This window comes from Cavia porcellus, unplaced genomic scaffold (genome assembly GCF_034190915.1).
Source record: "Cavia porcellus strain 051 isolate PalLab524CR breed Dunkin Hartley unplaced genomic scaffold, mCavPor4.1 scaffold_50, whole genome shotgun sequence".
NCBI lineage: Eukaryota > Metazoa > Chordata > Mammalia > Rodentia > Caviidae > Cavia > Cavia porcellus.
The window spans coordinates 3,947,242-3,960,175 of NW_026947533.1; positions in this window are offsets into that span (position 1 = coordinate 3,947,242).

The window sequence follows — 12,934 nt, forward strand, 5'->3', positions numbered from 1 at the left end:
GAAAACCTAACTTACAGCCCATTTCACAATAAAATATCACACCATTTACCAAAGGGAGTACACTGGTGAGTATTTATTGTTCATCATGGATATTTGGTGGTGATGGAGCAGTGCTTGCTGCTTCTCTCCACAGAAAAATGACTATTGCTGCAGTAACAGGAATCTGCACGCATCACTGCAATATGTCCTTAACTCTTTGAGGAAGAGACACACTAAAGGAAGCACTGCACTAATGAGAATTACTAATTTTAGTCTTTTGAATACTTTAAAATCTGACTTCGGTAGTAGGTGAACTACTTACCTACATTTCCACCAACAAGGTTAAATAGTTTCTTTACTCCTGCAGTCTCATGTGTATTCCTTAGATCTTGTGGTGAGTGGTTCTCTCTGCAATGAGATGATGTCCCTATTTGAATTTCTCTATTATGCAAAAATGCTCAATAGTTCTTCAGGTATTTCTTGGCAAGTTGTACATATTCTGAAAAATTTGTGTTCCTTTCACGTTCCTATTGGTGTTACATGTTAGCTATCAGGGAGTAACAGGTAAAATTTCTCTCATTCTGTAGTTTATTTTGTCATTTTGTTTGACTTTTTTGTGGCTTCTATGTTTATGCAGGAGGATTAAAACCTTACAAAGTCCTTTTTGCTTGTTTTGTCACCGTATCTTATTTTCTACACAAAACAGCAGCAATAGCATTAAGAAAAAATGTTTTCAATACCTGTACATACAGAACATGGAATTCCTGGCTCTTTCATGTTTCACTATGTTTTACTCTAATAGAGGCATATTTGATAGTGCTGCACAAATTACAATAAAAAGTACATTTCCTGAGTGAAAGAAAAATCACAATTTGCAGTAGTGATTCTTTTGTTCTATCATACATTTTTATTATTGACGTCAACTTACTTGTTTCCTTAAACTTCAAATGCAGGGATAAAAATAACTGCTTCACACTCTGCTAAATCATCTAGCGGTTGCCACCCAAAGTCAGCTTCAAAGCCATGATCATAGCATCTCATTCTCTTCTGATGCTGGAACTTAAGAAATCACCATTAGCCAATCTTTATCAGTAACTCCTTATCAATGAAATTATTTAAATACAAAATGATCAAAAATTGCATACTTTTTCTTAGTTTTTATAAAATAACAAGCAATATAAAAGTGACATTTCTACTATACTCAATACAAGAATGAATGGGTTAAATTGACAACTGCCCTAATGATGCTCAGGATGGTCACTGCATAAACAAATGGGCTTCCCAAGTGATTCTTGGGGATAACTGCTAGGTGGCCAAGTGATAAAAGGACAACTATTGATGTGTAATTGTCAGTATTAAAAAATGTTGACACTGTCTAGGAAAGAGAGGAGATGTAAAGCATTAAGCTACATCTACAGAACTTGAAGATAAATTTTGAGACAGGGCCGCACTAATTGTGTAGGTTAGACTCAAATTCCTCTTCCACTAATTTAAGCTCTGTTAGGTGCTAGGATTACAAGTATGCATCAACAAGACCAGTATTATTTACTTTCATGATAAAATGAGAAAGTGCATGTACTCAGGATATATGTATTATAGATTCAGTCTTCTATTATTAGCTGTAATACAAACTCCAAATTTTCCCATTGATGGTAAGCAGAAATGTGCTGCAGGGAATCTGGCCACATGCTGTAGTAATACAGGCTGACAATGTAGTACAGTGTCTTTTAGTTTATGAAGTATGTCAGGTACCTCAGGTACAAAATAAATATAGTTTTAGTGGTGATTACACAAAAGGTGAGTAATGTATTCTTCCAAGGATAATTGAGACTTGGGCAAGCTATCTTCACTGGATTAGGGGTATTTAATGAAATGCTCACTTGTGTTTTCATGACACCACATTTTTAAAAAACATAATACCATTGGAACCTAAGCAGATTTTGAATTCAACAACAGTGCATTAAATACTTTACAAATTACATGAATTTTAAAATGGAAGTGAAAACCACAGGCCACAGGAAACCTACTGGGACTCATGGCCCAGTGTATGTGTTTAAAGATAATCGGCACACACCACAAACATCAGGCACTGGTCCTTATAAATAAAGAGATATGTCATTGTATAAATTTACAATTCAGTAAAACAGAACACAATCTGAATCTTAATTTAGCAAATTTACTTTTTACTGTGTTGACAGCTCAAAATTTATGTTTCACTTCATGCCATTACTTCAGTGTTTTAGGAAAAAGCTGTAATAATTACAAAATATATAATGCATTCACAGCATCAAGGACTAAAATAAAGGCATTTGCATGATACATCCAATAGCAACGTTTTACCCCAAAACAATTTCACATTTAAGAAAAATTGGTTTCAAAGTATGGTTACTCATAAATCATGCCAAATTTTATAATTTCTGGAGATGTTCATATATTTTGTGATGTGCCATTAGAGACAAGTTATGGTTATGTCAGTATGGGGCAATCATAAATTCACAGTACTATGGTCTACTTTGATACATGTGGAGAAACATTACTGGCAAACTAAAGATGCAATATAAACATAACAGCTAAAATTCTGATGGATAGAAAAAACAACAGTTTAAATGACAAATATTGGCACCACTGAGAAAGAAAATCAGGCAACATAATGTACATAATATGATGTCCAGTGATGTTAGGCAATCATCAGATATCTTGTCTCATCACAACATGGAAAACATAACATTCATTAATGTGCAAGTTATGTGAAAAGAACACAACTTTGTCAAAACCACACGCTCCAAGACTTATAAATGTATAACTTAATGCCAAATATTGCATCCACTTCAGAAACATCATTTATGAAAGAGAAAATGAAGCATGTGCATCAAAAGATTAAAGCAAATGCAGTGTTAAAATTAGAGTTCACCAAAAAATAAGTGACAAGACTAATTAATAGTATTGCTCAATTTTATATCACAGTGCTACAGAATTTGCATTGGGCTTCTTAGTGTCTCTTCTTCAGAGTATCTGTTCACTACATTGTGTATTATATAACTTGTTCCCATAAATAGGTTGGAAATTCTTCCCAGGTATGAATCTCTATGTATACATCAATCTTTTCTGTATTATTGGGAAATACAGATCAAAATAAGACAACAAAACAAATTCGTATAAAATCATGATATGAAAAAGATATATAAGACCACAATATTAGGTGATGTACAGTATTTACTATGCTTTCTCTTGTTATTATCAATAGAATTTTCCACACTATCAAGCATTATATAGTTATGCATAAGATTGCATAGCTATTTTTATAGAAGCAACTTTGAAGACATTGTAGGATTTGAAAGCAGTTAATAATCAAACCTGGAATGGATATCTTTTATTTATTTATTTTTTTGGTATTGGGGATCAAATTCACAATCTCACACTTGCCAGGCAGGTGCTTAAGCCACTGATCTAAATCCCCAGCCCCCCAATACATATCTTTTACATCTTGTCATCTTCAGAGTAATTTCCTCTACTCTTAGACTTGATACCAGCAAGAATACCAAATGTGAATAAAATCAGTCAAGGACAAATAGCATGCAGACAAAACAGCTTCAAATAAGATCAGTCATAGTAAGACAATGTAAGTAATATAGGGTTTCAGTTTAAGTTAATAAGAAATTAAGGGTAGTTACCATGGTATAACCTGATATTTTTGGCTTATATATCTGTGCCCTCACATCTGATATGAGTAGACAGACCAGAAAAAAATATAATCACACTAAACAGACCAATAAGACTACTGTAGCTTTTAAATCCTGATACACTTTTAACAATGTCCTGTGCCTTCTTTTTTTAGGCAATTCCTCACCTTTCTCCTCAGGATACTATTATTCACTGTTCAGAGTGATAATAGTTGTCATGGTTTCTGTCTGTGTCCCACAGGCCTCATAAATTTGAATTGTGCATTTGTTATTTGTTCATTGTCTAGTGCTTGGATTGATGGTGTCAGTGCTCCACCCACAAAGGGGTGGAGCCAGGATGTGATGTAATGGCAGGAAGGTGTCTCTTTCTCTTTGCTGGTTTGAGCTTGCTGTTGGCAGCTGCCATGAACTGTGGTCCAGCCATGCATACCTGTCTTGGAGCCAACTAAGAGTGGATTGAAACCTCAAAGAACTGTATGGAATAAACCTTTCCTTTCCCAACTTTGGGCTCCAGGTATTTTGTCTCAGTGATGAGTAAAAAGTAACAAAGACAGTAGTCTAGTCTCGTATGTTGAATTTCAGCATACATAAAGATAAAGACAGCTACTATAAAGAGAGTGAAAGACCTTATTGTAATTATTATCAACTTCCCCAAAATCAGTTCTTGACTGATCAAAAAAGCCTGCATCATGCTGTAATTATTTGATTAGTTCTATAACGTTCAGTATATATTCAATGCGTGTGAAGGTGGGAACAACTATTTTAAAAAAAACTAGAGATAGTAAGATAAATAGTGAACATCTCCAGTGGACTTGCTTTGAAATCTGTGTTTCTTTAACTTGTTTTCTTATGTACTGTTCTGTACTGTTTTGTCATGTTTAATCTTACCCTCTTTAAGATTAAAAAATAAGTATGTAGGACAGATAAGCATATTACTAAGTTTTTATTGGATCATTGAGCAGAACTGTTCACAGTGTCATTATTTGAATGCCACTTTATATGCTTTAATTTCTAACTTGAACAACTATTTCTAAGATGAAAATATGTAACTTATCAACTAGTGATTTCTTATTTTTTATTTTTTTTGAAATTCTGTTATTTCTATCTTTTTTCTGTTTTTTTCTCTTTAAATAAAAAACATTACAATTCACCAAAATATATGAAAATTAAGTTTTAAAGACAAAACATTAAGTACATAGATACTGTTTTGCCTTAAGAACTGGTGGTCAACTTAACATCAGCTGGATTACATCAGCATGGCATTGAGCAAAGGTGTTCCACCTCAGGTAAGTTGCCAGGATAAATACGTGGAGAAGAAGGGAGGTGATGAGGGTTGAGGCATTAAGGAAGCATTGTGGGCTGTCCTACGAGTTGCTGTCTGAGGTGCTGGTTCTCCTGAAGAAGGCTTGGTCCTCATATTGAGCATTGCTTCTTGGCTGGAAAGGACTTGGATGGGTAGACATGTGCTGCTTGGTCTCCAGAATGAGCTCATCATGCTGCTTCCAGGCATGTACTCGACTGTGCTTCTCATTGGAGGAGCTCCGGGCCTCCCTGTCACTGAGGACGCTGTGGTGCCTTTCAGGATAGACCTGTTCTTTGTTGTGAGTGTGACTTCTCAGCTCTAGTGTAGAACACTCATCCCACTAGCACAGCTCCATCATCCAGCTGGCATAGACTTTCTAGCTTCCACTGATGACCCTTGAGTCTTTCCAGCATGGGTCCATAAAAGAGAATCCATGAGTCCTTCTTGTGTGCTCTGGACCTCCAGTTGGACTAATAGTAGGCACTGTCCTGAGCTCTGGATTTTTATCTGGACTCATGTGGGACATTGCTGTGGGGTTTAGGCTCTTGATTAAATAATCTATGCCTTTGTTGTTGTAGATAGACTTCCTGCATTTTCCTGTGTTAACTCCTGGTGACTATTATAAAAATAGTATTATAAACATTTGCTTGATCCAATTGTTCTCTGTGCACACCCCTGACTACAACAGTCACTATCAATACTTGAAAATGAAAAGTGCATTTCAGTTTAACATGTTTAATTACAAGATGCCATGTTGAAGCACAAAGACACTTTAAAAAATCTAGAGAGGTACAAGTGATTAACTGAAAACCATACAACATGTGCACTTGAGCAGAGCTCCACCTCAGATTTGTCGTTTCTGGAAAATTTGTGATTATTTCTTCAGGTCTCCTAGGGATTTTTCAAGTAAACTTAGATCTAAACTGTCTGACCAGTGATGCTTTTAATATGCATTTAACAACAAATATGGATTGCTATATATCTCACATTGCTATTCCACATAGGATCTCAGCCCAGTGAGCTCTTTCAGATATGTAACAATTATCATGTGTGCTGAGAGGATTCCCATAACACATAGGATTTATCTCTTGTGTAAGTTTCTTCATGTAAGTGAAATACATGGCTCTGGCTGCTGAAAGCATCTCCACTTGCTTACATAGCCAGTGGTTCTTCCCAGTATGAATTCTTTCACATGTTTTAAAATGACTGTGTGCATTAAAAGCTTGCCACATTGTTATATACATAGAGTTTCTCACCAGTGTGAAGTCATTGATGTCTTTTAAAATATCCATGTGTGGTGAAAGCTTTGCCACGTTCTTCACATACACAGGGTTTCTCAACAGTGTAAACTTTTTCATGTATTGGACAATGAGTGTTTCTGCTGAAACCTTTCCCACATTCCTTACATATATAACATTTCTGACCAGTGTGAAGATTTCATGCATTATGCAATATGTACATGTCCTCAAACCATTCTCACAATGCTTATATTCACTGGATTTATCTTGAGTGTGAACTTTCATGTTGCTTACAATGTCCATGTTGGGTAAAAACTCTCCCACATTGCTTACACAAATAGGGTTTCTCTCCAGTGTGAATTCTTTCATGTTGCTTACAATTTCCAGGTTGGGTGAAACCCTTTCCACATTGCTTACAGACATAGCATTTCTGTCCAGTGTGAATTCTTTCATGATTCTTACATTGTCCATGTGTGGTAAAAACTTTTCCACATTGCTTACATACATAAGGTTTCTCTCCAGTGTGAATTCTTTCATGTTTCTTACAATTTCCATCTGTGGTAAAAGCTTTTCCACATTGCTTGCATACATAGGGTTTCTTTCCTGTGTGAATTATTTCATGTCCTTACACTGTCTACGTGTGGGAAAACCTGTCCCACATTGCTTACATACCTAGGGTTTCTCTCCAATGTGAATTCTTTCATGTTCCTTACAATATTCGTGTTTGGTAAAAGCTTTCCCACATTGCTCACATACATAAGGTTTCTCTCCAGTGTGAATTCTTTCATGTTTCTTACAATTTCCATCTGTGGTAAAAGCTTTTCCACATTGCTTGCATACATAGGGTTTCTTTCCTGTGTGAATTATTTCATGTCCTTACACTGTCTACGTGTGGGAAAACCTGTCCCACATTGCTTACATACCTAGGGTTTCTCTCCAATGTGAATTCTTTCATGTTCCTTACAATATTCGTGTTTGGTAAAAGCTTTCCCACATTGCTCACATACATAGAGTTTCTCTCCAGTGAGTTCTTTCATGTTGTTTATACCCTCCACATGTGGTAAAAGGTTTCCCACAGTCCTTACATACCTAGGGTTTCTCTCCAGTGTGAACTCTATCACGTTGCTTACAAATTCCAGGTTGGGTGATACCTTTTCCATATTGCTTACATACATAGTGTTTCTCTTCAGTGTGAATTCTTTCATGTATTTGACAATGAATGTTACTGCTAAAAGCTTTCCCACATTTCTTACATATATACAATTTCTGCCTAATGTGAAGTTTTTCATGGTTTACACAATAAGTATGTGTGCTGAAAGCTTTCGCACAGTGCTTACATTTATAACATTTTTCTCCAGAGTGAAGATTTTCATGTACTTAACAATATGTACATGTTGCAAAAGCTTTCCTACATTGCTTACATATGTAAGGTCTCTCTCCTCTGTGAATTCTTTTGTGTTTCTTACAAATTCCATGTGTGGTAAAACCTTTCCTGCTTTGCTGGCATACATAGGGTTTCCCTGCACTGCAATATTTTTTATGGATCTGAACATTGTGGTGTGTTTCTGTTTCTTTCACATTGAAATTACCTTATGCAGTACAAAGAAATACTTCTTTACACTGATTACAAGATGTATGTCCATATGCACCTCATTCTCAAGGGAAAGAATCTTTAGAATGGAAAAGTGTGTTTAGCACCCTGCCTGCCACATCTGAAACATCTACACATTTGTTGCATTAAAATTTTCAAAGCGCAGAAAATTCTAAAAACACACATATTGTCTAGTCTTTTAACTTGCTGTTTCTAAGGAGGACAAAGATGAACTCACAATAAAAACAAAGGAGGCATCAGAGGGAGAGGATCAACTGTGGACCCCAGCACATGACCTCACTTCCTTGGCAACAGGTCCAAACAGATCTCTGAAGATTCTGTTCACCAGACACCTTATTCTGGTGACAGGTGGCCATCACAGACCATTGGTTTGAGAGATTGAATAGGGAACATGCTGTGCTGCTTTCCCAGGCCTCGCAGCTCCAGCATCAGGACCGTGTGTCACTGAACCACGTGGGAACGTATGAGAGAATGGTTCACTTGGCCCAGATGCTTCAGGAAGCTCACCTGAAAACACCCAACCATCCTGGGCAGCTCAGGCCAGGACTCACCAGCCCCAGGCCAGAGGCTCCCAGAGACAAGAGGGAGCCCAGGACAGTTATCCATAGGTTCACTCAGCAGCCACTCAGAGCCACTGAGTCAAGGACAAGTTCAGATACTGGGAAGGTAAGTTCTTACCTGAGCAGCCCTGTGGAACTTGGCTAACTGTGCATTCAAGTCGTGGCCATGAGCAAGCACCTCAGCCTCAGTTTACAACACTGAACAATGGGGTGCTCAGTGGATGCAGAGTGCAGTGTACCTGAGGAGGAAATGGGGGCTCCATGGCAAGGGGATAGCTGTGGCCTTAGCCCCACTGCAGAGACTATGCTGATTCCCAGGGATGACCTTCACCCCCCTCACTGACCCACACTTGCGGGAAGCTGTTCTGTTCATTGGAAAGGAGATTGGAGAGTCACTCTAGTGAGTTCAGGGTGTGGTTAGAACAGGAATTCTTGGAGATGGCAAAGTGTACACAGCCCACAGGTATCATTGGAAAGTGGGTGTCACCAAGCCACAAATACACATGAATAAACCCTGTGTGAAGACACTTTTCCAGGTATTGTCCATGGTCCTGTAAGGAGAACAGGTGCAAACAGTGCCCTTTTGTGTTTTGATGTTCTTTGGAGGTCACAAAGTCAGCATTGACAGTAGAACAGACATTGTCCACCTCAAATCAGTTTTTCTGGGTCCCAGGCCTCACTAGATGTGGGTACTGACCATGCAGGAGGAGTAGTAAAGAGGCAAAAAAAAAAAAAAAAAACTAGGCAATAGATCTTTGCCTGACCAAGACACTGCAGAAAAGCAGGACAGACACTGATGACCCCTCACTTCTCAGATATTCATGTAGCATCAGCCCTGAGCCCTTGAGTGCAAAAACATGGCAGATATCAGTTTTTGCCTTTGTTGAGCTGACCTGCAGTGGGGAAGGACAGGGAGACACTGTGTCAGGCTTCTCTGAAGAAGGGAGTGGTGTCATGCCACTAAGCAAAGACTGCCTCCTATGGAGCATTCTGTAAGCCTGTCAGGGTTCCCAAGGTCCACATTGCCACACTGTAGTTGGGAGACAGTGGGAGAGGATACTGCACTTGCTGGGCTAGTGCCCCATGCGCCCTCCCTAAGGTTACCTTTGTACGTAGTGTAAGAAGAGAGGCAAGACGTCTCATTCTGCTGCCTCCCTGTAGGCCCCAGGTCCACATCTCCTGTCCTTGACTCCTAACTGGAGCTGAACTCCAAGGTGGATCCCCAAGTCAAGCTTCTCATGGACCATCTGGAGCTTCCTAAGGCCCTGGAGCCTAAGTCACAGGGTAAGGAGCCCTGGGATATGGACTGTGGCCCTGACGGCAGGGAATGTGCTAGGGAACTCAGCAATGTGTCCAGATGATGGGAGACCCAGGAACATGAGCCCCTCAGCAGTCATTTTGGGGATGCAGTCTGGGAGGCTTTACTGGAGCTGTATTCATGCAAACAGCATGAGAGGCAGTGGGAAGGTTCTGTCCTGAGAGGTCCCTGGAATGTCACTGGTGTTTTCTCCTCAGGCAACTGCAGAGGCAATTCGAATGCATGCTGAAGTTGCACCCACAGAACTCGTGCCAGCTCCACCTGCAGCCCCTCACCAGCTCTGGCCCCAGAGCAAGAGCCAGCCCCTGGATTCAGCTTTCCACCAGCTAGAGAGATGGACCTCCTGGTGGCTCCCCAGCACGAGTCATCTCTTGAGTTCTACCTGCAGGGAACCCTTGACCCATACCTGCCATTCCCCTCCCTTACAGATTTACTTATCAGTGTATTCATTTCTACCCTTATTTCCCAGAGGAATGGCAGTGATGGAACTAATATAAATAAAGTTTAAGATTTCAGTCATGTTTAAGATAATCAGCCTGGTAGCATTCTGTGTATTCTCAAAGTTTTGCAAATTTCACCACTGTCCACTTCCAGTCCACTGTCCACTTTTCCTCCTCAATTTTGTACAGAAAGGTGTTTTCTTTTTTCACCATCCTGCTCCATCCCAGCCACCACTCATCTTATGTCCTCATAATTTACCTCTGCTACATTTTCCACATCAATGCCATCAAGTTTCTCTTCAGCCAGAGGATGCTAGATTTGACATTTTAATGTTGCTTTTTTTGTGAGAAGGCAGAATCTTAAGCTAATGTCCTTGGTTAGTCAATCACAGATTCAGTAAATTATCCAGTATTCTTTTCTGGGGCAAGAAATACATTTTATGGTTAAATACCCAATGCAACATGAGTGAATAATATAACATATAGTGGCTGTTGTTCCATCCAGGAACAGTGGCCTCCCTCCTAGGTGCTACTCTTTCAGTCTCATTTTAGGGGCAGCCTGAGTGTTTTAACTGTTGGGTGGGGATTGTGTCTCAGGGAACAGCTCCTCGTAGATTGCATCTAGGATGTGGAGACACAGTTCTGTCAGGCTCTATCCCATATGAAGCAGCCACCTTTGTCAATCTCATTTTGCTTGTTAGATTCTTAGCAGTGGAATTTTTCTGTCACTGTCATAGAAGCTCAGATAGGACCAGTTACTGTCAATGGGTCTGCATGTACAGTGTCCATGCACTGGATGGTGATCTCTGGCAAATGCAGCTCTACAAGCTGTGGTGTTCCTATGGGGACACTGCATCCCCATGACATCTCAGCAGACAGCACAACAGCATGACATGGCCTCACCTCTGCTTCTTGAAGATGGATCAACATTGCATACAACTTGACTCAAATTCTCTTAGAAATTACTGAATCTCAGACCATTTTGGACAATCGGGGCTTAAGGTTCCTAGGGGAATTTCCTTTCATATTGCCCCAAAGAAGTTGTAGAATCCTCTTGATTCAGCTTCTTCACAAGGTAATAAGTTTTGTATTTATATAGGAGGGTTGAACTGCAGGCCTCCCCACAGAGCAACATCCCCAGCCCCTTTTAGTTTTAGATATTTAAATTTGACATTGAGTCTCACTGTGCAGCTAAGTTGTTCAGTCTGGGCTCAAATATGTGACCCTTTTGCCCTAGTCTGGTAGAGCATGAGGATGACAGAGACTCAAACCTCAACTGGTTTCTCTAGGAGTTTTTTAAAAACCAACTCAAAATCTACTGCTATAGTCTGGCTGACCACCTTTAGAACATTGTTGATTACTATCTCTCTCCAGGCTGTACCCAGGTGTCATTCTATGAGATGTAAATAACTTTCTGCACTTGAGGCTACAATACCAATACATAGAAGCAATTGCACTGCTTAGGGAACATAAGGATGGCCAAATTGATGAACTTCTGGTTCTTCATGATGCCAGCAGGGAAACATGTCCAGAGGTGAGTGTCATTTCCACCACCAGGAAGGAGGAACCAGCCCGGAGTGCACTGTATTCACCTCCACCCCAACCCTTCCGGGATTTCTCCTCTATTTCTATACATTATGTACCTGGGATACCAGCTGCCAATTTTCAAAAATGTCATCTCACACCTCTGATCATGTCCCTAGGAAGCAGATGACAGTATGACCTCTATAGTGCATGATGTTTTACCTAGGTTTTCCTAGGAAGTCAGAAGGAGCAGTTGGGTCTAAACGCAGGTCTTTCTCCTAAGAAGTGGCACCCTGGCTACACTGCTGTTTTTTCTTTCCTATGCGGAAGCTTTGCCTCCTATCAAGCAGCGCTTGCCTCGGTGAAGCTGTTCTCTTCACTGTGAAGGACACCAGAGGGACATTCCATGGGTTTCTGTGGTTTGCAGAGCAGTAATCTCTGGGGGATATCAGAGGACTTAGGTCCACAAAGACATCATCGAAGGAGCTGGAGGGTGCCTTAAATCATAAGTGTACCAGGTACTGACCATGATGTAATGCCAAGAGCAGATGCAGCTACTGCTCTCCTGTGCTTCCATTTCGTCTGGGCACACAATCAACTTGTACCAAATGCTACCAATATTATAGACTACGTTCCTGGCCTCTGTACATGGGGACCCAAAATAGAGGAGGGATGTCATGGGAAGGCACACAGAATGGGGTGATGCATCAATACATGAACTGAAGATGAATGAAAGACAGGCCGGACACACTCCGTCTAATCACTTCTCAGATAGTTAGAGAGCAGCACCCTGTAGAGTATCCATGAGTAGAGTAACACTGAAGACACCACTCTCTTTCTCACAGAGGCAACATGCCATGAGGTCGGGAAAGGGAGATGCATTTCAGGGTTCCTAAAGAATGGAGAACAGGTGGTCACAGCACTGTCCAGGGACTTCCATTAGCATGTGAGGGCTGCCTGGGTCAGCACTGCCCCATTCAAGGCACAGTGATGGCTGGGGCTGGGCTCTCTGTAGCTGGAGCAAGAGGCTGGTGTCAAACTCCACAGGATGCCTTGGGAGGGCAGTTTGGGAGGGAGGCCAGAACTGTACTGCTGCTTACAACTGTCTTCCCTAGGACCAATGACACCTGACAGATGCTAATTACCAAGTTGGGACACCCAGTCCAAACTAACCTGGGTTTTTTGGAACAACCTGAGCTCACTGAAGCTGAGAACTATAGTGAGCAAGGTTTGGCCTCGTCCTATCATTCTCTGGGGAGGGCGTGTGTAACTTTACATGG